The 26,751-nt window shown below is 42.2% G+C and overlaps 1 protein-coding gene across 19 annotated transcripts in view; it reads right to left on the bottom strand.

Annotated features, from left to right (window-relative positions):
* Nucleotides 1-26,751, bottom strand: part of DTNA (dystrobrevin alpha) — a 370,761-nt gene that overhangs the window by 202,224 nt on the left and 141,786 nt on the right. The window contains exon 1 of one of the 19 annotated variants that reach the window (XM_077492635.1): nucleotides 16,257-16,346. The exons of the other annotated variants lie outside the window; for them this stretch is intronic. The gene's annotated coding sequence lies outside the window, so the exon portion shown is untranslated. Of the gene's footprint in view, nucleotides 1-16,256; nucleotides 16,347-26,751 lie in introns of those variants that run through there. 19 annotated transcript variants of the gene reach the window in all.

Raw genomic sequence — 26,751 nt, 5'->3', positions numbered from 1 at the left:
ATGGACACCAGCGGTTTGACATGCTGAAGCATGCTGCCAGGATCCTCTCTGTGCCTTCCACATTGCTGCACCCTCTGCAAGGGGACCTCCTTCCAAAAAGGTACTGTACCACCAGGCAGGGTGAACATTTAAAAATGGACAGCGCTGTGCCCATTGCACTGGGACCCCCAAACTGCACACTACCCCACACTGCATACACACAGCAGGGCATGCACCTAGGGGTCTCTTCTGCACCCTCTGCACTGGAACCTCCAGCGCCCGTTCATAAGCGACTCTGCGAGACGTTTAACTCGCGGGCCAGCCTCCGTCCGTTAAGGCTATGTGGTGGCCTACCTATCGCGTAGCTGCGGTCTGCACGTGCTCACTGGCTGGAATGGGGAGACCACTGGATCTAGATTATCCAGTCCGTCATCCAGCCGGCAGTTGATTACAGATTACAGAAAATGCATGGGGAAAAAAAGGGAGACAAAAAGTTACATTTGCTTGGGCCAAAATATCCCAGCAAGGAGCTAGGTCCTTACCCCTGACTAGACAGAAAAACTGAATACCTAGAGCAGGGAGGGGGTTATATACTGACTGAGGACAGCCCATGGGTGTAGCCAGGTGTTTTTTTGTTCTCTCTAGTCCTACTCCTGCAGAGGCGATATAACCCAATGGTCAAAATTGAGGAGGCACTGTGTCCATCAATGGACAAAAGAGAAATGTAATTAACACCGTCACCAGTCAGTGTCCCAGATCACTACCATGATAGTCATATGGTAATGCTGCACTGCTCTGGTGACAGTATGTAAAAGAAAAAGTGATAAAAACCCAAACTGTATTTCATTTCTTACTCTATACCTTGGGGTGTCTACTTTCCTAAAAGGGGTAATTTGGGGGGTATGTAAACTGTTGTGGCATTTTAAAGGGATTGTAAAGTAAAACATTTTTTTTTAAAATAACAAACATGTTATACTTACCTCCACTGTGCAGCTCGTTTTGCACAGAGTGGCCCCGAACCTGCTCTTCTAGGGTCCTTCGACGGCTGTCTCAGCTTCTTCCCGCAGGTACTTCTCACATTCATGCGAGCTCCCCGCACGCTGTATCTCACAGCCCTGCCCCCCGGCGCGCCGCGTCACTGGATGTGATTGACAGCAACGCGAGCCAATGGCTGCGCTGCCTTCAATCCATCCACTCCAACCAATCAGCGGCCAGGCTGAGTGGTGAAGAGGACGGCGGGGGCGAGTGCGGGATTTTCGAGGGGTGAGGTAAGTAAAACGGGGGGGGGGGGGCTGGGGGCGCCGGCACTGTGAGATGTTTTTTCACCTTAATGCATAGAATCCTTTACAACCCCTTTAAGGCCTCAAGAAATGAGACAGGCTAACAGTATTCAATTTTCAAATATATATATACCATAGTTGTATGCTCTATACCTTTCACACAGAGTAAACAATATACACTGATTTGTGTTATTGTTTACCAATGAAATGTAGAAGAATACGTTTTATTCTAAATTAATGAAGAAAGATTATTTGCTTGCAAAATTTTTAACGCCAACAAAAAAAAATGTTTTCAACATTTTCAGTATCTTGTTGTTTATATAACAAAACAAAAAGAAAAACCCTAGTGGTGATTAAATACTACCAAAAGAAAGCTGTCTGTCTCAAAAAAAGGATACAAATTTCATTTGGGTACAGAGTTGCATGACTGAGTAATTGTCAAAGTGTGACAGCTCTAAAATCTGAAAATTGGCCTGGGCAGGAACGAGGTAGAAGTGTCCGGTATTGAAGAAACAAATACAAATACAACTTCATAATGCCTAGTGGCACTTATGCCTCATACACATGATCAAACAATCCGGTGGAAAAGTCCTCTGGGACTGTGGCATCATAATGGGCGGGGACATCATCCGGTGATGTCCCTATATAAGTCGCTGCATGCCGCGTCCCTGCCATTGTGACTGGAAACAGCGACGAGGCAACATCTGCAGAAGAGAAGAAGAGAAGGACAGAAGAACAGAAGACGGCGACGGCGACAGAAGACCGGGCCACCGCTTGTAAAAGAGCTAGAGGAAGGCGCGGTGGCCCGGCAAGAAGAACCGAAGAGGGGGACAAGACCCCCGAAGTTGGAAGAAGAGGGCGGCGGCGAAGAAGAAAGCCGGGCTCCTCCGCTAGTGAAAGAGCTAGCAAAAGAGCAGAAGATAGTGGAGGAGTTCGGGGAGAAGACCCCCGGAGCTGTGCAATAAACTATTTTAACCCTTGTGTGTTGTGTTTTTTTTTTACTTTTTTTCACAGGTGAATGGGTAGGGGTACATTGGGTACATTGTACCCCATACTCATTCACATAGGGTGGGGGGCCAGGATCCGGAGGCCCCCTTATTAAAGGGGGCTCACGGATTCCGATAAGCCCCCCACCCGCAGACCCCGATAACCAACGACCAGGGTTGTCGGGAAGAGGCCCTTGTCCTCATCAACATGGGGACAAGGTGCTTTGGGGTGGGGGGGACGCACGGCCCCCCTTCCCCAAGGCACCCCCCATGTTAAGGGCACGCGGCCTGGTACGGCTCAGGAGGGGGGGCGTTCGCTTGTCCCCACCCCCTTTCCTGGCCAGCCGGGTAGCGTGCTCGGATTAGGGTCTGATATGGACCCCCACGCTGATTTTTTGGCGTAGGGATTCCCCTTTAAGTCCATACCAGGTAACGGGGCCAGCGACGCCTCCTTCACTGGCCCCGGCTACCTGGAGACTCACTCAAAATGAGCGGACTTTCCTCCGCGTGTGTGGGCGAGTCCATTCATTTCAAAAGTACGGCGATAGTCCGCCGCAAAAGTACCGTGTGTGGGCAGGTAGCTCGTTCGGAAAGTCTAGCGGAAAGTCCGCCAGACTAAGTCCGCCGGATAGTCTGCTACGTGTGTACGCAGCATTTACTCTCAAATACTGTTCATTCCTACTCTTACACATTTGCCTTAACCGAGAAATCTTTCTACATTTTCAAAACGTTGGTTAGGTCAGATGTAAAAAGACTCACTTGTCACCTTTACTCATTTCTAGACATGCAAACTGCAAGAAGGAGCACAAAGCAAGCCACTCTCCTAATACAAGTGTGTCATCAAATACCATTGTGAGCACACACTAAAAATACATTGCATTACATGATTTGCTTTGTGGTTTTGAACTCTCTAATACCCTGAATGGCTAATAGAAATTCAACACGTTTTTTTTTTCTTTTTATTGCAATATAACTACAAAATATTTACAAAACGGAATGGTAAGTACTTGGCGCTACAAGTGACTGCCCCAGGCACATCCATTAATGAACACGTTCTGATAACAGCCGTGAAATGAAGAGCATGTGAGTCATCATTTATTTGCTCATATTCCTAACAGCTGAATAACATTGGCAATTATTGTTTGTAGAATCATCCAGCCAGTAACTGAGCAGTAGTGGCTTGGGTGACTGATAATTGAGCCAGATTCATATTTCTACATAACTGCTCCATCAGTTCTTTGTGAAATAATACTGCTATTATTCAAACTTGTACATTCGGAAAACCACTTTGCAGTGTCTGAGCATCTCCTGAAAACAAAAATAGCAAAGTAGGAGGAAATAAATCTGTTGTATTTAGAATTTCAAGCTTCAAAGTCCATCTGGAGTACTCATGCGACTAAGGGATGAGCTTAGGCATGTTGGGACATGAGTTTAAACCCACCTGATCTATCCCGCCAGGAGGCTGCCAAATAAGTCAGCCAATAACAGACGGTGGGGACATACAAGGGGCGTGTATATGCGCAGCTGCGGGACAGGAAATGCCTCCGACACCTATGATTGGAGATCTGCTTTGACAGCTTCCTGGTGGGATAACTCAGGTGCGTTCAGACTCAGACAGAAATACAAATACTCTGGCAGGCAAGACAGGTCTCATCATTAATACTATACAGGATTTATATAGCACCAATAGTTTCTCATATATCTGTTTATTAATTTTCAAATAGTTTTACAAACAAAAACACATACATTTTTATTCTTTTTTAAAGTTAGAACAAACACAATCCACTTAGCTTCCTAACAAATGGAAGAAGGTCTGCAATTCTTCGACACTGTATCTTAAGTCAGATATTATGCAACAAACTCAAATCAAACAGTGAAACAGCAATGTGAAAGTAATCTGAAAAATTGCGGAAAAAGAAAAGAAAAGGAGAAAAAAAAAAAAAAAAAAAAAAAAGGGGGGGGTGGGGGAGGGGTGGGCGTTTTTCCTTAGTAATTCACAGGTTTCAGACCAGGTAATGCGTGTACTTAAGCCTTAACTAAGCTTAGCCAAGAAATCCAGTAACTTTGAGTCCTTAAATGTTAACCGGGTCAACTACCCCCTTTTAACATTCTTAGTGGCATCATTTTCTGCTACCAGTTCTTCCATACGCATAATGCCCCTCCAGAAATGAAGGAGTGGTTGATGACTTCCAATACCTAGGAATTAATTGTCTAACTGCTGAGGCAAAGAAACAGAGGAGATTTCTTAGCTCGAGGTAAAAGAGAAAGAAGAATCACTTCTGATGAATTAGGAACCAACTCACCCATAACTAGATTATAAAGATTAATTAGATGTTCTCATAGTTCATTAATAGGAGGACAGGACCACCAAACATGAAAAAGATCATCCATATAGACATGACAGCGCCAGCATGATTTTGACTGAGACAGAAAGATGCGGTGTAGATTATCTTGAGTGCGGTTCTTACCTTGATTGCAATTTAAAATTGCGTTCTTGAGTATCGCATTCATTGAGAATTTATGGGTATTACTAAAAATGTGGTCCCATTCCTCTTCCTAGATTTAGGGCCAAACAGTTTGCATAGTACTTTACAACATGAGGGCCCAATTCAACGCAGGATGTATCAGAGGGCCCTTAGCTTACAATCTAAGAGGAAGGGTCAAGTCATAGAAAGGGTAATAAATGTGGGGTGGGGAATGAGCTGGTATTTCATCTGTGTACTAAGCAGTTTGCCTGGAATTCCCCTTTAAAGTGTATGCAACGCTAATCACTAAAATTTCAAGTGTTAATATTATTCCAAAACCATTTTCAATGTTTTTAAATCTACAAACTTTGTTAATATATAAAGATTTCTAGAGATCCTGCCATAGAAGTCCTTGTTTAAGCATTTCCCTTTCATAAATTACAATGTTCTGTCCCTATGTCACAGTGTTCCAGAGAAATGCCGTATATGCCTTTGCTGGATAGCACGTAGTCATGAAGTGGCCGGGAAGAGTCAGGTAGAGATCAGCAACAGTGAGATGCAACAAGAATGAAAAAAATATTTAAAAAGTTATTTATTAAGAATAAATGGCAATTCTTTAGGATACACCATATTTGGCAAATTGAATATCTTTAAGGCTAAAGTACATGTAAATCCTATCATTTACACCCACCCAACTAACGTAACCTACCCACGTGTCTACCAAGGTATGTTTATAAATGTCATGGTAGGCAAGTGGTTAAAAGCTGGTGAAGAACTTTACCAGTTGACTCCATAGCTGCCCAATCACTTTTACAGGGCTCTCAAAAGGGGCCCTTTGATCTCCTATTATCCCCCTTGTGATAGCAATAAAAAAAATATATAAAGAAAAGTGTAAAAAGGGAAAAAAAAAATTGCATAAAATAAAAAAATTATAAAAAAAAAATATATAAAAATTAAAGCACCCCTGTCACCCCCCCCCCCCCCATATAAAAAGTGCAGCACAGAGCCAGCATGTGTATGCAATCATCACTTGTGCCACACATAGGAGGAATGGCTGTTAACATCGGAGTGAGAGCAATAATTTTATGGCCATAGTTTACAGTCAACTCTAAACTCATAAGCTAAAAAGGCTTTTTAAAGTGTTATGGGGAATTTTTGGTACAATAGTTTATTATTCCAGAGGCAATTGCAATTTTAAGACTTGCTATGTTTAGTATCTATTTTACATAATATTGTGTTCATTTGTACTAAAATTAATTTTAGTGTATTTTTTCCCCAATATGCATTTCATAAACAACTGTGAAAATATTGTGCAACATTAAAAATGACTCAACTTCCACCATTTTATTCCCCAGGGTCTCCGATTTCAGAAAATATATACTGTAATTTTTGCTTGCAAAAATAAAATCTGCCCTGGTAGACAACTACTCCATTGACCCTTAGCACCAACTTATCCTACCCCTTACTTTGGAATTACCCCTGCAGCATCATACTCATCTTAGCTGGTGCCCAAATTATTTAGGCTGAAAGGTACCAGTCCCACAATGATTATAAATGACAGCACAAAGAGTTAAAAAAACAAAAAAACAAAAAAAAAGCATATGAGATTTAACCTATTTTAGAGCCCACATAAAATAATATGCTTTGTCTTCTTTTTCTTTGTAAAAGTGTAAAGATGCCAAGTGCATATAGCCTACAGACATTATGGCTACTAGGAAAACCTGAACATTTTCAGCTTATTTTATTAGATTCTTTGTCAGTTTGCAGGCGTAATGGAACATGACAGACAACTACCATTTCCACTAATAAATGTACACAAATGTGGATAAGGAGGTACAGTTCTGTATGCTAATTTAATGTAGTTCAATTCTAATGCAAAGCACCAGCACAAAGCCTATTAAATCAGGCTAAACTTCTATCTGGATGGGACTTGGCGTAACACTTCCTTGGTCAAACAAGCCAACAATGCACGGATTATATGTGTCGGCCATTGGAATCACGTGGATTAGACAGTGTGGGAAACTCCATAATGAAAAATTGCACTATTTCCAAACAAGGATAAAAGCAAGCATATGACCAAGTGCACACTGTGAATGAGTTTGACAAGGACTGATGACTAGGAGTTTAAATTCACTAACCACTTTTTTTGGTACAAAAAGACAGGAAAAAGTTAAACTATTCATGAGTTTCACTACAAAAAACAGGATTTAGAGCCCAAGGTTAATTAAAATAAGCACAAAAGGACATTACTTACCTTCAAGTATAACCAAAGGCAAAACTTTCTCTTTAGTTTTAGAGAGGGCTTAGAACACCAGTCAGGGTTTTATTGCCGTCTGTACCCCCAAAAAGCACCCTTAACCTTTCTATTTGTCCTGTTTACCATTACGATAAGCTGTGTGCCCCTAGCAGGGCCATCCTTTACTGGCATGGGAATACACAGGTGTTGCATTCATTCCTTTGATAGAGTGCCATAGATGTCCACTGGGACACACAGCTGCTGTGTCCCAATGTGACATCTGTGCGGGTGCATGGCCCTGAAGGCACCCTGGGTGAGTTCAGGTAGATGCACACACAACCACATGGATTTCACATTGACACACATAAGCTGCGTCTATGCAGCTGCATGTCCCAATAAACATATAAATGCAACACCTGTGCATCCCCATACCAATAAAATATGGCCAGAAGGGGCACACAATGGGGCCTATGACTAAAAGTGAAATAAAATCCCACATTTTGGGTTGTCACTAGGGCAGCAATAGAGGGGAAATCTCCCAAAGGGGACAATAGTTTTGGTGACCACCAGAAATGTCTTCATTGCAAAGAGATTGTCTCACACATCCCGTTTTGGCTATAGGACAAGGAGAGAAAGGAAATCTCCTCAATGGGACATACTTGCTCAACCCCCCCCCCCCCCCCCAAAAAAAAGGTACTTTTAGTTCTACTTTCAGTAAGACATGTCCCTTGGGTGGCTGTGCCCTCGTTTAGCAAAAATGTTCCTCTCCCCCCCCCCCTTTTGGTGCAACGGGGGTTAATAGAATGAAGGTTGCTGTGAAATGCACTCACTATCAAGAGTGCCCAACTATGGCCACCCTTTATGTCCAGCTCCCCATTCACAGAAGCTGGTACTACAGTCTCTAGGAATGAAACAAAATCTATGAATAGAGCGGGTGGACCTTTCAATCGTCCCACCATCATGGGATTTCTTGATGAGTGCCTGTTATGGCTTCTTCGTATTATTAACCCTTGCCAAACTGGAAAAAAAGGGCTGGGGGGGGGGGGGGGGTATGGGGTGAGGGATGGAGGTTTCTGAACCACTCATAACCACTGTCACCAAGTGTAGGGAAATCCTACATTTAGAGTTGTTACAAGAACAAGAGGTAAGGGAAAATGTTCCAATTGGATAGCTTCTGCTGGCACCTATGTAATAGGGCAATTCCTGCCACCTTGTTGGCCCTCTGGGACAGGAAGTGAAGGGTAATCTCCCCTACAATACAGGGGGTCCCCGAGTTACGAACCTCAGACTTGCAAACTCCTACTTAAGAACGGCAGGTGGCGCCGACGTGCACATTGGAAAAACGCTGTTCTGCGAATGTGCGTCAGAATTACGAACAAATCCGTCTTAGGAACAAACAGGCAGTCCCTAACCCATTCGCAACTCGGGGACCCCCTGTACAGCAAATAACCTGACAGGTGTTTTAAACCTTCCCTACTCTATCCAAAACATGAAAAACTGTGCTGGCTATCCATACACTAACTTTTTCTATATCAAATAAAGAGCAGTACAAAATGACCCCATGGGGTGCAATTAGGGAAATTGCCATACTGAAACATTAAAAGAACTGAGGACATATTTTACCTTCGACTTAGATGGAGTATAAAAAGACAATTCTGAATGTGTGCATGACATGTCCTGCATAGAACTATCTGGAGCAGCTCACTGGGACTTATTCAATCGCAGCGTACCTGCTGTGCCTTTGTGAATGTATCCTTTCCACTGCTATTGAGCCGAGTACACAGCAGGAAACTTTTTTTTATTAACTTCCGTAGTGTCTCCATAATGCATCACACAGATCCATAAGGAAGATGCCACAAGCCCACAAAGAAGTGACTATGTACAGGCAAAAATCCCAAAAGCTTTTTCTGCTTAAAGCCCCATAGACACGATCAGAAATTCTGCCAGCAAAAGTCGGGTGTGAGCTTTTGGTCAGAAATTCCAACTGTGTGGATGCTCAATCGGACTTTTGCTGGCAGAATTCCATCCAGCAAAAGATTGAGAGCAGGTTCTCTATTTTTCGGTCGGAAAAAGTGCCGATAGGAAATTCCGATCGTCTGTACAAATTCCAACATGCAAAATTCCTACACATGCTCGGAAATAATTTGACGCATGCTCGGAAGCATTTTACTTCACTTTCTCGGCTCGTCGTAGTGTTGTACATCACCGCATTCTTGATGGTCAAAAGTTCAGAGAACTTTTGAGTGACCATGTGTATGCAAGCCAAGCTTGAATTCCATCAGAAAAACCATACACGTTTTTTCTGACAGAAAATCCGCTCGTGTGTTGATTTAACAGTGCCCTTTTAAAAGAAATAAATCTTGCGCTGGGGCACTGCCTTCTGCTTGCAATGACTTATGCCTGGTAAACACTAGCTCTGGTCAGAGCCGCTGTACTAGCTATGCAATGTTAGTAGTTAGTGCAGCAATCGCCCCATGTTGGGCTGTTGTGTTCTGACAGCGGGTTGTCCGCCCTGCCAAAACACTTCAATCAGCACTCTCTACCATTGACAGAGCGCTGATCATAAGTCAGTAGACTGCTAGCTTTCCAGCATGCTCAGCTGGCTTCTAGCAGACAGAGTGGCATATATATATATATATATATATATATATATATATATATATATATATATATATATATATATATATATATATATATATATATATATATATATATATATATATATATATATATATATATATGGGCCGAATGTCGGACTACTTTTTTTAATCAGCCGATACCTTCCGACATTTGGCCCATGTGTATAGGGCTTTAGGCTGGGACATCTCTGACATTAAAGGAAGAAAAAAAAAAAGAAAAATAGAAGTGTAGTAAAAAAAGGCCGTTCCTACCACCAACATTGCCCAACGCAGCCCCAGTACAAAGATAAGGCAATTGGTCCCATTGTTGTAATTCACACTAGTGCACTACATCAAGGTGCGCTGATAAAAGGAGAGGTTGTATTTTTATGTAGAGCATGGAACTAAATTAAATGTGACATTTGTGATGTTTCAATAAAGATTAAAAAATAGAAAAACCGGTAATCTGTAAGCCCCTGTACACACGGTCAGAGATTTCAACAACCAAATCCGTCGGATTTTGTCAGTCGGATCTTGTCCAAAACTGTTGAATACACACGGTCGGACTAAGTTGTCGAAAAATCTGATCATTCAGAACGTGAGGACGTAATTTCGTTACGATGGGACTACGTTCAGGCTAGTAGCCAATAGCTTTGATGTAGGAATTTGATCTGAGCATGCGTGGCACTTGGTCCGATCAAAATTCTCTACACATGATCGGAGTATGTCCGATCGAACCAGTTGGTCGGGAAATATTTCCAACAAGTTGGAAAATTGGATCCGACGGATATTCCGACGGAATCAGTCCGATGCATACCACACACAGTCGGATTATCCGACAACACGGTCCGATAGGACACATTCCGACGGATTCTCCGACCGTGTGTACAAGGGCTAACACATTGCACTGCCCCTACACAAATGCACACCAGTGGGCTCATGTTAAAAGGTGTGGGCGGGCCCACTGTTAAGGATGGGTCCGTAATGTGGAGAAATGCTTGGAGGTATAACTAAACAAACAAAATGTATACAAAAATTAACTTCAGTTACCTGCAGGCCCTGTTCATCGTGGATGAACTGATCGAATCCACCAGTCAGTTTAAGCGGACCTGATCGGACCATCCATTGCCCTCTATGGAGCGACAGTTGTAACCTGACATGTGCACGTTTACACCCGCTGACATCCGATAAAAACAGGGGGATCAGTTTCCCATCCGTACGTTGGATTGTATCAGAAGTAGCATGTAAATGGAGGGTTGGCCCGTTCAGATCTGACCACCCATAGATGAAAGCGTGCTGTACCCACTCTGCATAAGTGACGGAGACACGGACCTGTCATCCGCTTGCTCAGCGGGGATCAGAGTACAGATCCCCCACTGCGCAGGCAGATCCACCTGTGTGAAAAAGCCCTTATAGAATACAGCAGAATACCTGCAACATTAAAGGTTACTGAGAACCACTGATTGAGACCATGCTCTGTTGTGGGAAATACCTATTCAAGGATATCACTCCACAGAGAGAAACCACAGATCGTATTCACATAAAAAGTGACGCCAGTGATTATTACATTTTTTACATTGTGTTATAACACTTTAGGCTAGGTGTCAGCTTTAATATATCTAATTAACAACTCACTTGGCACAGCAATTTACTGTATGGCAGCACTGGTCTGGTTGCAAAGTAATCAAAGCAAACACAGTCCATGTAATTACCTTTCTAACAACCAGAGGTCAAAAGGTGGCCTTTTGTGCTACAGCACCAGTGGATAAAAAAAAAAAAAAAAAAATGGTTATCTACTCTTGTTAGAGTCTCATATAAAAGTGGGCATTTTCCTTTCATCGTATAAATAGAGGGTGCAATCAGCGCAATAATAAGAAACCCCCCCCCCCCAAAATGCAAGCTGAACACTGAATGATTTAAAAAAAAAATCAATAACAATTGATAAAATTAAGGAAAGTGCAGCGCAATATAACAATAAAATATAGTCCAAAAAGCTGGTGAACTACAAGTTCCAGAGAGATGACTCCACTGGTGAAGATCCACAGTTTCAGTAATGACGACAGACACTCCACCTTCGATCTAAGTTCTACGCTCACCTCCAAGGCATGGACTCCTAAACTAACAGGTAGTCATGCGAGCAGGTCCCATACAAAAGGTAGGTAACAGAAACAAATCAATTTGAACTTCTCCTCCAGATTGCTAGTCTCAATGGGGGCATCAGACCATGTGTATATGAAAAAAGGGAGATCTACGTGCTCACCGTGCAAACATAAAAATGTGTGTCCACTCGCTACTAATATGGAATAAAACAATACAGGCATGTAGTACAACCGTGTGCTGTTAGCTTCAAAGGGTGGCAGCAGCTGACGTCATCCGTGCATGGCTCCCCCCCCCCCGCGCGCGAATGGCGCTTGTCAGAACTTCCTCAGTGGGCCCCGCTGAGGAAGTTTACATTTAGTGGACAGGTCCTCTGTTTCAAGGACCAGTGCCGACCCCTGTGCTAAAAATACAGCCAACAGATGATTCTAGAGAAGTGTGCGTTAGAGACATTAAAGTTTGCTAGATGTTTACTGATTCTTTTAATGAATGACCGATAAATTCTACAAAGTTGATTTATAGAGCAAATATCACATTTTAAAAATATGTATTTAACCACTTGCCTCCTGGGCACTGGGCACCCAGTAAGCAAGTGGTTAAATACATATTTTTAAAATGTGATATTTGCTCTATAAATCAACTTTGTAGAATTTTTTTTTTCACAATCAAAGGTTTTATTGAAAATAAGATCACGTTTACAGTCAACGTTTGGATACATATATTATTTCAGACAGTCTGTAAACAATAAAGCATATAAATACATCTCTATGGTGTTCCAGTTTAGTCAACTTTGTAGAATTTATCGGTCATTCATTAAAAGGATCAGTAAACATCTAGCAAACCTTAAACCTCCTTCCTGTCCAGACCAATTTTCAGCTTTCAGCGCTAATGCACTTTGAATGACAATTGCGCAGTCATACAACACTGTATACCCAAATTAAATTTTTAGAATTTTTTTTCCACAAATAGAGCTTTCTTTTGGTGGTATCTTATTACCTCTGCGGTTTTTATTTTTTGTTAAAAAAATGTAAAAAGACTGAATTAAAAAAAAAGAAAAAAATGTAATTAAATATTTTTTTTTTTTTTTATATTTTGTTATAAAATTTTGCAAACAGGTAATTTTTCTCCTTCATTAAGGTACGCTGATGAGGTAGCACTGATGGGCACCAATAGGTGGCAGTGATGGATGGCAATAATGGGCACTGATCGGTTAGCACTGCTAGATGGCACAGATTTTGACCACTGGTGGGCACTGACAAGTGGCACTCATGGGCATTGATAGGTGGCACAGAGGAGACATAATTGCCTCTCCATCTTCGGGACCGATGTCCCTTGCAAATAAGTCAGTGTTGGGTATTTATTCTCTTCGCGCTGTCCCCTTACTCGGATCTGTGATCACCCGAGTCTCAGTGACTCGTTGATCGCAGGGAGTGTGCAAAGGGGAGGCCGTCATATGATGCTCTGTGGCCGTCATTCGGCTATAGCGCGGAGGGCAAGTTGTTAAAGAAGCAATACCTGCTGAGAAAATTAGAAATGTGCCATCTTAGATTACCTGGGTGTGCTTACTGTTTACTACCATTGAATGTTTCAGCACAGGTTTATCAGCCAACGTTTTTATTTTATATTAAATTTGCTCTTTTGAGGTCCATTCAAACATAGGCATTAACTTGAATTTTAACTCCTATCAATGTATGTACATAGATTAGCCAATGTTTTAAATGATCTCACATCTGCGTGACGTGTTGAGGTGCGTAGGACCTATGATGCCCATTTTTGATGACGATGACGACAGTACATGAAAATGAATATCTATTCTATCTTATCACACACATAAAAAAAAACACAATCCAGCCTTAAACCTATATATATTTACTATCAGTTTACTGGCGCTTTTAATATCTGTCTCTGCATTTAAAAAGGTATTCCCCCCCCCCCCCCCCTCCAAATTGTTTTTAATATATTGCAGATTACCAATCCTTGATTTTTTTTTATTTTTCTCACCATTATTTTCAACTGGTGATCTGTCCAGTAACACACCAGTGGTGTCTCCACTCCACTGGGAAAGCAGCAGAGATCCCTGTGGGGAGTTTAGGGAAGGGGGGTAGTCAAATTCTTCTTTTTTCTTAAAAATGTGGAAGAGGGCTGGGAGAACCCTAGAAATGTATGTATATTTTGGGGGGTTGGGAATATTATTTCAATTATATACTTTAGGAATGCCATGTATAAAGGGATTTTTGAATGTGTGTTTCTCTTCTATAAATTCAATAAAAAATCATTCATAAAGGTTGAGAAACACTGATCTAGCCCATAAGTTTCCCTTGGAAATATCCATCCTCACCATCTAGCCCATAAGTTTCCCTTGGAAATATCTTCCATATGATATACCTGCTATTGCACTCATTGGGTTTCGGTTGATACTTCTATCTGCCCAACTCTTGAGCGTTGTCACCAGTGTTCAAACACTCTTTGGCTCAGCAGATACGACCTTCTTCTTTGATGTTTGGTCCTGATCGATATCCCTTTTGGTACTTGATATCAGCTGGTTGAAGTGTCATTTGAAGTCTCCCTTTAGCCAAAACACATTTGATGCAATTATTCTAGCGATTCCAGACACCGATTCGGAAGCCCTGAAGAGGTGGCCTGTGCAATATTCTTTGGAATATTTATTCTATGTATTTATAATTTTTAATCTATTAAAAATTTATATTTTATACATTTTGATTTGTTTTTTGCGCTTTAAAAGTCCCATCAAAATTTCTTAGATATTCCATTTATAAAGGCATGTGGCGCTATAAACAGTTTCAATATTTCAGCTCTTGTATCTTAATTTTCTTCTCCCATGCTCACAACATGTTTCATGGTTCCTACTATTGGTGTATCCTTTTTATTTATGTGGGCTTATATTTGCCCTGTCAAATGCTAGGTCTTTTTTAGATCAATAAAAAAAAATTTTAAAATCCAAATCTATTGGGCTGAGTATTGCCATGATAGGAGACTGGTTTAGCACTTTAGTGATGGGTTCCTATCTTATACTATAATTACTATGTCTCAAGGTTTTTTTACCTTCATTCATTCTATGACGTGCAAGGTTGGGATGGAGCAACTTGAGTACTGACCGCAACCCGACAGAACATCTTTGGGATAATTTAAAGCACAGATTGCGAGCCAGCCCTTGATGTCCAACATCAGTGCCTGACCTCAAAAATGCACTTCTGGAGGATTGTTCAAACATTCCCATAGACACACTCCAAACCTTGTGGGCAACTTTCCCAGAATAGTTGAAGCTGTTATAGCTGTAAAGGGTGGGCCAACGCAATATTGAACCCTATGGACTAAGACTGAGTGTGATGGTTATGCAATAGAGTTTGTCTGCTTACCTGTTTCCATGTGTTCATCTCTAGAGACCAGCCGACCCTCACCGGACTGCTTTTGTAATCCATCCTCTGGCATGGCTCCACCCTAGCTCCTTTCAGAGAACTCTATATTAACCTGTGCACTGCAGGCCAACCCTGCTGATCGACCTTTGTGTGTTTGGCTTCCTGATACCTGCCGTGTGCTCTTCTGTTGTTCCATTACCGACTTTGGCGTGTCCTTGACTATCCCAGTTTGTCTGTGATCCTGACCTATTGGCGTGTCCCCGACTATTCCTGTCTGCTTGTGGCCCGACCTTGGCTTTATCCCTCACTATCCCTATCCTCCTGTTGCCTACTGTGGGTGCGAGCTGGGGAACCCTGGGGGTCGTGACCTGGAGCCAGTTGCAGCCCAGTCCATCCTCACCACTAGAGGCTCTGGTGAACACCTGCTGGCTCTTAGACTCCACGCCCCAGGAAATCTTACGCTCTAACCCCGGTGGGATCAGTCTTGGTGTTCTGGCGGCCCTACCTTCCTTATCACCTTGACTCCCATCCACAGCAGTCAGCCGTAGGGTCCACAACCTTGCGATGCACTCCTGATCCCTACAGTGTGCATCTGCCACCTGGCCTCAAGGTGACCTGACACTGAGGTGCCATTAAAGTTCATGTAAAGGCAATATAGTGTGTGTGTGTGTGTGTATATATATTTTAATGTATATACACAACAAAAGAGAACTCCCTAGGTTAGCTCAATTTTTAAGAAGCTACAACATCGTATTTATAGTATATATATATATATATATACACACACACACACACACACACTTGCAGCGCACTATGTATAACACAATGGAATACTGTCTTTATAGAAGAAGCTCTCCAGTTACTGTGTGAAACTTTGTCACTGACATGCACCAATAAACTTACATTATTTGTGATATACACATATAATCTACTGATTAATATGTGTATATCAGCTACATTTGGAATACTGCACCTTACAAACAAGCAGCACAAAGCCAGAATTTGAACAAGTTACTCTGTAGCACATAGAGGATGTTGCTTAGAGTCCATCAATAATGATTGTGTGCAAAGTAGCTGGTAAGATTAAAACATGACTTATTACAACAAGAACATGAGTGCATAGCATCTCACTTTTATCACTTCCTAGAACTTTCATTTCATGCAAAATAAAATGTTACGATAGTTGGAGTATAAAAGAGTTTTTACAAAAACACTTACCAGGCTATAATTCCTGCACTCTATGGCTCAGTCATCTATGCATGTACATTGTAATGTAAAAATGTGAGATCGTTACAACCACAGTAACCTTCAAATTCAATGAAAGCAGAGGGAAAAAAAAAAAAAAAAAAAAAAAAAAAAAAAAAAAGGATCTTGGTACTGCGAGCATGATCACAGCACAGCAATTTAATACACCTTATCATGTGGTCTGTTGCTATAGCAATTCTGAATCCAGCAACTCCCGTACAGGCAAATGACAAAGGGCCCCCCACCTCCTCTTTTTCTGTGGTGCAACGTAATCTGTCGCCTCTTCCAACCAGGCAAGATCTACATCACCTTCCTCTGCCTAAAGACTTTACAGCTTACACTGGAACTAGAAGTCTGTATCACAAGATTAGTCTAGGTTTATACTGAGAAGGTTAGGGTTTTATAATGCTATTAAAGCTATATTCACATAACTGTTACCATTTTCAGCCAAAACTATGCGTGTGAAATCTATCAGTAACAATCATGCTACTCTGACTTCTTGTGTCTTTCATAGCAAAGTATCATGTGTCGTCACTGTAAACCTGCCCCAAACCCTGGCCATTCAAATAGAGCACATGAGAAACAAATGCATAAATTGTTGCTACAAGCAAAGAAACCCACAAATCAAATCTGTAGATTGAGGCCTTACCACTGCACAGGGGCACCAGGCACCCCTATATTATCATCAGCAGGGTGGGTGACCACACAGAGAAGGTATATTTTAATGCAGAGGGCACAAATAGTTCGTTCCATCACTAAATCATGACAAAATGTCAACATCTGTCCCTCAGGACAGAAAAGAGGCATATAGAATTTCTAAGGAGTATTATCTCTCAAAGAATCAGTAAAAAGACCACAAAGACCAACTACTGTGATCGATTCATGGCTGAGATGACCCCTCGTCTTAGATAAGGGCTTCCCCCAGTCATGCATCCTATTCGGAGTGTAACTTTTGTTATTAAGAATTATAGTCATAGCCCAAAATTCCGTTATGCAGGTTCCTTAGCGACCAATGGTGTATGTCACTAATGTTCTCATGTACTGGTATTTTTCTATACTGTATTGTAAGGCTTTATATCTGTATGGTTTATAACCTTAAAGTGGATGTAAACCCACCCTCATCCTTTCTAAATTACTGCCATAGTGGTTATCGATAAGGATATACATGCCTACTGCATATATCCTTACCTGTCAAATGTCTCTACTCTGTTACGAGACCCGAAAAAACTGCAGATTCTGGAGGTGGTTCTGTTGTCCGGAGCTCGGTGGGTGGAGTCGTAATGTCAGTAGACTCCCCGCCCACCTCTACACTCCCCTTTTTAACTGGTTGCTGACTGCCGGCAGTCAAATGACGGCCAGGCGGCGCACCTATTGTGGCGGGAGGCCGTCATATGACGGCCTCCCGTTTAAACAGGGAGTGTGCGCAATCGTGCGCGTGCATCCCTGTTTCTTCGGTGGCGGCGTGTCACGGAGACACCGCTCGCCACCGAAGGGGGTGAACAGCCATTGGTTATGGCTGTTTACCACGTGATCGGCCGTAATGAAGTCACGGCCGATCACAGATGGTCACACCCCGACTGTGCACGGCGCGAGCGTGCACGTCGGTGGTGGCGTGTTCCCCGGGAACACTGCTCAACGCCGACGCTGGTAAACAGCCATTGGCCGGCTGTTTACCCACGTGATCGGCTGTGATCCTTTCACAGCCGATCACTAAAATGTAAACAAACCGCGGTAAAGAGATGTTACCGGGTTCTCCTCCTCACACACCGATCGTGTGTGAAGAGGAGATTGCGGTAACATCTCGTTACCGCCTACAGTGTACACCAATCACACTGATTCCCCCCCTCAATAAAGAGGACCTGTCACCACCCCTCATAGTACCTGTCAATCACAGTCCATCAGAGTACCTCTCACAGTCCATCAGAGTACCCGAGTACCTGTCACAGCCCATCAGAGTACCTGAATACCTGTCACAATTCACCAGAGTACCTGTCACGGCACATCAGAGTACCCGAGTACCTGTCACGGCACATCAGAGTACCCAAGTACCTGTCACGGCACATCAGAGTACCCAAGTACCTGTCACGGCACATCAGGGTACCCAAGTACCTGTCACGGCACATCAGAGTACCCGTCACGGCACATCAGAGTACCTGTCACGGCACATCAGAGTACTCGAGTACCTGTCACGGTCCATCAGAGTACCTGTCACGGTCCATCAGCGTACCTGTCACGGCCCATCAGAGTACACGAGTACCTGTCACAGCCCATCAGAGTACCTGTCACGGTCCATCAGAGTACCCGAGTACCTGTCACGGCCCATCAGAGTACCCGAGTACCTGTCACGGCCCATCAGAGTACCTGAGTACCTGTCACGGCCCATCAGAGTACCTGAGTACCTGTCACAGTTCATTTGAGTACCTGTCACCGCCCTTCAGAGTATCCAAATACCAGTCACCAAGCCATCAGAGTACCTGTCACCAGGCCATCAGAGTACCCGAGTACCTGTCACCAGGCCATCAGAGTACCCGAGTACCTGTCACCAGGCCATAAGAGTACCCGAGTACCTGTCACCAGGCCATCAGAGTACCAGAGTACCTGTCACCAGCCCATCAGCGTACCCGAGTACCTATTTGCAGCCCATGCCTCATAGAATGTACGTTGGGGTGTTTGCTTTCCAAAATGGGGTCATTTTGTGGCTAATTTCACTGTCCTGGTGGTCCAGGACCTTCAAAAGTGTGATGGGTAGGAATGAAATGAGATGTGTCATTTATGCTCCTAGAACGCCTGAACGTACTACTTCAATGTTCGGCCTCTCTATGTGGCCAGGCTGTGTAAAAGTACTACACATGTGGTATCGCCATACTCGGGAGGAGTAGCAGAATGTGTTTTGGGGTGTAATTTTTGCTATATACATGCTATGTGTTAGAAATATCTTATAAATTGACAATTTTGTGTAAAAAAAAAAATGCGTTTTAATTTTTTTCCACATTCCAAAAACTTCTGGAAAAAAATTAACCGTTCAAAAGACTCATTATGCCTCACAGATTATACGTTGGGGTGTTTGCTTTCCAAAATGGGGTCATTTTATGGGAAATTTCATTGTCCTGGTACTACAGGGCCTTCAAAAGTGTAATAGGTGGTTGAGAAATGAGATGCGTCATTTTTGCTCGTAGAACGTCTGAAGGTACTACATCAATGTTGGTGCTCTGTATGTGACCAGACTGTGTAAAAGTCTCACACATGTGGTATCGCCGTACTCGGGAAGAGTAGCAGAATGTATTTTGGGGTGTAATTTGTTGTATGCATATGCTGTGTGTGAGAAATAACCTGATAATATGACAATTTTGTAAAAAAAAAAAAATGATAAAAAAAAAAATCTTCATTTTTCAAAGAATTGTGGGAAAAAATGACAACTTAAAAAAACTCACATGCTACTTACTTAATACCTTGGAATGTCTACTTTGTAAAAAGGAGTCATTTGGGGGGTATTTGTACTTTCCTGACTTGTTAGTGTCTCAAGAAATGAGATACACCTGATGTACTGAAGGCCTGATCAGATGTGATCAATTTTCAGCGATTGGCACCATAGTTTGTAGACTCTATAACTTTCACAAAGACCAAACAATATATACTAATGTGGGTTATTTTTACCAAAGATATGTAGCAGTATAAATTTTGGCCAAAATTACTAATTAGCAAAAATGTATGACAGAAACAAAGAAAAAGGCTTTTTTTTTCACAAAATTTACGTTGTTTTATTTATAGCACAAAAAATAAAAAACCCACTAGTGATTAAATATCGCTAAAAGAAAGCTCTATTTGTGTGGAAAAAAGGACGCAAGTTTCATATGGGTACAGTGTTGCATGACTGAGTAATTGTCATTCAAACTGTGAGAGCGCTGAGAGCTGAAAATTGGTCTTGTCAGGAAGGGGGTGTAAGTGCACTGTATCGAGGTGGTTAAACATGCATTTTCTCCTGTGTATTTCTTACACTGAACTTCTGCTATGATCACCAACATCCAGTCAGGACTCAGAAAAGTCATCACATGACTTTAGCATGCCCAACCATGCTGAGTTGTGGAGGAGCCAATCCTGGGTGAGCTGGAGAGGAGGGGGGGGGGGATCTGAAGTACACAGAATCTCTCTCTCAGGCTCCTGCATAAGATATGCAAGTCACCTGTCACTCACAGCAAGGTGGAGAAACAGACTCCTATTTCTCTGTCTGTCCATTTTAATCTCACTGAAAAAAAATATACGAGGACTGCTCAGAACTGGATTAACTCTTTGTGGCAAGACTGGGCAAAGATGAAATGAAATCCTATACTGTACAAGGTGCAAGCTTTAATTAAAAAAAAATTACATCCACTTGAATAAAAATGATTGGAAAAGAATCAGTATACATGGAATACAAAGTTTATAGTAACAATTCACCCCAACATCAGGTTGATTACATTATAAAGCACGGGTCGGCCATATCCTTGCCTAAGAGTTTTATCTTTTTGCCACTTTTTAATGATTGTTTGGCATATCTAATTTTTTCTTTTTGTTTTTTTTTTTTACAATCTTCCCATTTCTTTTTTAATTTATTGCTCACATACACTGTATTATCAAAAGTTTTGTCTACATTTACACGCACATGAGCTTTAGGGCCTGGTTCACACCTATGTATTTTTTAGCATTTTTCAGACACACTACAGTACATTTAATATGGTTTCCTATGGATGTAGTTCACATCTGTGTATTTTATGGAAAGGGACAGGGGCTTTTTTCTGTTTTTTGGTTCAATGGATGAAAAGGATGTATTGAAAAACGCAAAATGCACCTGCACTATGCAAACTGCAGCTTGCATAGGTGTGAAACAAGCCTAATGGTGTCCCAGTCTTGGTCCATAGGGTTTAATATTGAGTTGAGAAGGCCTGGCTCACAGTCTCTGCTCTAATTCATCCCAAAGGTGTTCCATCGGGTTGAGGTCAGGCCAGTCAAGTTCCTCCATTCCAAACTCCCCAGCATGTTCTCTTATGTGTCTATGCACACATAGGCTGTTGTAAGTGTTTTTTGGCAGGGGCGTTTTCTGGAACTAGTTCTGGAACCAGAACTAGTGGGTTTTGAGAGACGTCTTTTAGATGTAAAAACACTCAAATTTTGATAAAAGCTTAAAAACGCTGAAAAATGCTGCAGAACGTGGTTATTTAGCGTTTATCAGGATTTTTGAGCCATGTGTTTTTGTGGTAGTATAGTTTTGCTAAAAAAAGTGGAAAAAAAAAATGCTGCAAAACTCATTCTACAGCTAATGCTACTAGCATTTTTATAACGTCCAGTGTGCATGACGCCTAACCAGGAAAATCCTTAAATAGGTACCAGATAAGCCAAAGTTTGCAGAACTGAAATAATAATACCTGAAGACAAGGCTCTAGTTTCTTCTAAGGCATATTAAAAATCTATTTTGTACAATCAATTTTTTTCCAAGGGGACTGAACTAAAATTTCGAATGTAAAGGAATCAATGTTTTGGTCAAATTGAGAAACTGGACAGTTATTGAATTTCTATAGTAGTATGCTGTGGTATTATAGAAATATGTATTGGTCTGTCGGCACCAGATTTAAAGTGGTTGTAAAGTCAGATTCTTTTTTATCTTAATGCATTCTATGCATTTAGACAAAAAGCCTTGTGTGTGCTGCAGCCCCCACCAATACTTACCTGAGCCCCATCTCTATCCAGCAATGTACACGAGTGTCTGGGCCGTCCGAACTTTCCCTCCTGATTGGCTGAGACACAGCAACAGCAGCATTGGCTAACTGACTTTGACAGCAGCGGAAGCCAATCAGGAGACAGGGGTGGGGCTGAACTGCAGCTCCGTGTCCGAATGGACACGCGGAGCTGCAGCTCAGCTCAGGTGCCCCCACAGCAAGCTGCTTGGCTCTCAACAGGTGGAAGGGACCAGGAGCATAGAAGAGGGACCCGAGAAGAGGATGATCTGGACTGATCTGTGCAAATCCACTTTAAAAGAGCAGGCAAGTATGTTTTTTTTTTTTTTAAATACCAAAGACACTTTACAATCACTTTAAGCCTCACAGGCCTGCCTGTGATAGGTTCTTCCATATGCCTCACTAACTGCCATTAGTGTTCCTGAATGTTGACCTGCCTATTATGTGACCCTGGCCTGTTTTCCAACCATATCTCTTGCCCCGTTAGCTGGACTGACCCTTGTCTATTTACTGACCAAGCCTTTGCCTGCTGCCTGGACTGACTTCTTGCCACAGCCCTTAAATCACACTCATGCCAGGGCACTAGTCTCAGTCATACTCTGAAGACATCTATATCTTCCTGAATCACAGATACTTTTCTCCGACCATTGATTTGCCTCCTGAGCTTCCTGGTTAAACAGTATAGAATCATGTAAAAAGCCCTGGAGTAAACGAAGTGCCAGTAGGCCTGCTTGCTTTATGGAAAACAGGGCATGTTAAGAGTTGTAACCAGCTTTACTCTCAGACTACCTGTACAGGGGCAAGTATTACAACCAAACAAGTGACTTTTATGGAGGGGTAGCAGGGCAGTGGCTAGCAATGGTTTTTCATGTAGTTCATGGGACATGAACAATGGTATTTAGGACTGTGTTTCCAACCTGTTTGATCAACTGTTCACCCTTTACAACAACCAGCCAGCTCAGAAGTCACCCACAGACATAAGGCAGTAGCACAATTCGGCCCAGTATTGTTATGCAAGGGATTAGAACCAGGACTGAATGTACTTTTGAGGATGTGCCCCAACAGTTTCACAGAATAAACATAATTACCTGTAGATAAGCAAACCAAATTATTTTCTATTTAGTTTTTTTCAAAAAACAAACAAAACTGAAACAATCCCAGAATGGACTGAAGAAAATGTTTAGAGTTGTCATTTGTACAGCATAGGTTAAATAAATTTAACATAACTGTAATATCAACAGCAGAAACGTCTCCATCTTGGTCACCCTTTATTCCCACACACAATATTGCTCTTTTTTCTCTTTGTAAATCTGAACTAATGCTGTCATTTAGCTATAGCTCTTAAAAGCTCAATTGAACTTTCAGTTTAAAGCCTTTGTATAGGTTCACATTTAACAAAAAAACATAAAAAATAACGAACAGATCATACTTGCCTGCTCTGTGTAATGGTTTTGCACAGACCAGCCCCAATCCTCCTCTTCTTATTTCCCCTGCTGGCACTCCTGGTCCCTCCCCCCTTCTGATTGCCTTAAAGCAAGATGTTTGCTCTGGGAGCACTCATGCATGCTCGCTCCCGAGCTTCCTCTATGTGTCTACGAGACACACACAGCATAGCACGGCCCCGTCCCCACTCACTGACCAATGGCCCCCAATACGGTGTCTCAGCAAATGAGGAAGGACAGACCCAAGAGAGCTTCTGCTCTTGTGCACATTGCTGGATTGGGATAAGGGTCAGGTGTGTATAGGGGGGGGGGGGGGGGGGGCTGCACACTGAAGGTATTTTTACCTTCACGCATAGAATCCGTGAAGGTAAAAAACCTTCAGCCTTTAGAACAACTTCAAATCATCTAACCCAGGGGACTCCAAACATTCTAAACAAAGGGCCAGTTTACAGTCCTTCAGACTTTAGGGGGGGGGGGGGGCGGACTCGGGCCAGTGGGAGTAGAGACTGTCCCGGCATCTAGTAGGTGTAAACAGTGCCCCACCGCTGGCGTCCGCGGAAGGACTAGTGCCCCACCGCTGGAGTCCGCGGAAGGACTAGTGCCCCACCGCTGGCGTCCGCGGAAGGACTAGTGCCCCACCGCTGGCGTCCGCGGAAGGACTAGTGCCCCACCGCTGGCGTCCGCGGAAGGACTAGTGCCCCACCGCTGGCGTCCACGGAAGGACTAGTGCCCCACCGCTGGCGTCCACGGAAGGACTAGTGCCCCACCGCTGGCGTCCACGGAAGGACTAGTGCCCCACCGCTGGCGTCCACGGAAGGACTAGTGCCCCACCGCTGGCATCAGTGGAAGCAACAGTGTCCCATAGTTGGTGTCAATAGAAGTAACTGTGCCCTATCCTTGGTATCAATGGAAGGAACTGTGCCCCATTGTTGGTGTCAGCGACAGGAATTATGCCCCTCTGTTAGTATCATTGGATGGAATATTGCCCCAAGGGCCCGGATAAAGGCAAGTAAAGGACCACTTATGGCCACAGTTTGGAGAACACTGATCTAACCCAAGCATAAAAACATGGGCATGATAGTAAAAGAAGAAAATAAAATGGTTACTTTCTGTGAACTGTCAAAATCAGCCATGGATCCAGTGATACAGAAAGCTGAATATGTTAATATACTCTCTGGTCCTTTAATGTAATGAGTAACAGTATACCCTGTCAAACTCTTCCAATGAAGACTACAGGCAAATGTTGTTGGAGTGCATGCATGTAGACAGAATGTGGGTGTAAAAGACAGCAGGATATCGCAAATCCCGAGAAGCAAAAAAAGATGAACAAAGTTAAAAACCTTTTTTTTTTTTTTTTTTTTATGAAAACTGGATATTGTTAAGCCTCATTCAGTTAGCATGTATATGTACATACTTCCGGCTAGTTTGAAATCTATTTACCTATTTTATTTAGCTAAAATTACATATACATATTACCCGTATACAAATAGATTTTTTTTAAATTCAGCCTTAGTTAAGATTTCACATTAGCAAACACTTTGAAGAAAGCACAAAATATTTGACATTTTCTAAATGGCACACAAAATAAATGGTTCTGCAGCCTGCCATTTTACAACATAGTCTCTTAAATGCTTTGTTTATGCCTTTAAAAGGCAATATCCCATTTCTGCATGTAAGCCTGGCATAAAATAAAATTCAAATATCAGCTAGGAAATGCTTGTTACAAGCCATTTTCCTGGTGAATTTTTTTTTTGTTTATTTCTAACCATTAACATTTAAACTTTGTTTTTCTATTTTTAGCCATTTTGTTCATTATTTTTTAGTGTCACGTTTTAGTTTGTATATAACTTTGGAATGCTTTCTACCAAAATCATAATTTTAGCATCACTGTAAACAGGAAAAACAATAAAATAAAATGTATGCTTGTTTTTTTTACAACACACACTTTTTTTTTATCTGATAATGAACAATGTAGAAAAAAAAAAAAGTAAATTTTTAGTTCAGTCACATATTTGAATGTATATTGCATTAAAAAAATATATATTTTTTTTCAAACAAAACAAAAGCTTTATTTGTACTAAAAATCTTAAAGATTATATAAACCCATCATTTTATATTCCTTATATATGCCTGTTGCTCCATGTACTTGTATGAAAAAGAATCCTGTTCTGTTTGTATTGCTTCCTTTGTGCGAAATACCTGGCATTCCTGCCAGTCCCTTTGCTTTCCTTTTAAAAACTGACCACATTAAGCACAGCATGGTCCGTTCTCTAGTTGTGCTGAAAACTCAGCCTGCTCTCCAATGATCAGACTTGTCCTGACATGCTTCTCCCTGTACAGCCATTCACTGGGAAGACCATAGTGCCGCGGTTTCTCCTCCCCCAGCTCTCTGAGCTCCATATATACAGTGGGGCAAAAAAATATTTAGTCAGCCACCAATTGTGCAAGTTCTCCCACTTAAAAAGATGAGAGGCATGTAATTGTCATCATAGGTATACCTCAACTATGAGAGACAAAACGTGGAAACAAATCCAGACAATCACATTGTCAGATTTTTGAAAGAATTTATTATGGTGAAAAATAAGTATTTTGTCAATATCAAAAGTTTATCTCAATACTTTGTTATATATACTTTGTTGGCAATGACAGAGGTCAAACATTTTCTGTAAGTCTTCACAAGGTTGTCGCACACTGTTGCTGGTATGTTGGCCCATTCCTCCATGCAGATCTCCTCTAGAGCAGTGATGTTTTGGGGCTGTCGCTGGGCAACACAGACTTTCAACTCCCTCCAAAGGTTTTCCATGGGGTTGAGATCTGGAGACTGGCTAGGCCACTCCAGGACCTTGAAATGCTTCTTACAAAGTCACTCCTTCGTTGCCCGGGCACTTTTCATCTTCAATGCCCTTGCTGATGGGAGGATGTTTGCACTCAAAATCTCACAATACATGGCCCTATTCATTCTTTCATGGATCAGTCGTTCTGTTCCCTTTGCAGAGAAAAAGCCCCAATGCATGATGTTGCCACCCCCATGCTTCAAAGTAGGTATGGTGTTCTTTGGTTGCAACTCAGCATTCTCTCTCCTCCAAACACGACGAGTTGTGTTTCTACCAAACAGTTCTACTTTGGTTTCATCTGTCCATATGACATTCTCCCAATCCTCTTCTGGATCATCCAAATGCTCTCTAGAAAACCTCAGATGGGCCCGGACATGTACTGGCTTAAGCAGGGGGACACGTCTGGCATTGCAGGATCTGAGTCCCTGGCGGCGTAGTGTGTTACTGATGGTAGCCTCTGTTACATTGATCCCAGCTCTCTGCA

This window comes from Lithobates pipiens, unplaced genomic scaffold (genome assembly GCF_037356315.1).
Source record: "Lithobates pipiens isolate NorthernLeopardFrog02 unplaced genomic scaffold, aLitPip1_a1.2 Scaffold_19, whole genome shotgun sequence".
Lineage (NCBI taxonomy): Eukaryota > Metazoa > Chordata > Amphibia > Anura > Ranidae > Lithobates > Lithobates pipiens.
This window is presented reverse-complemented; position numbering and strand designations above follow the sequence as displayed.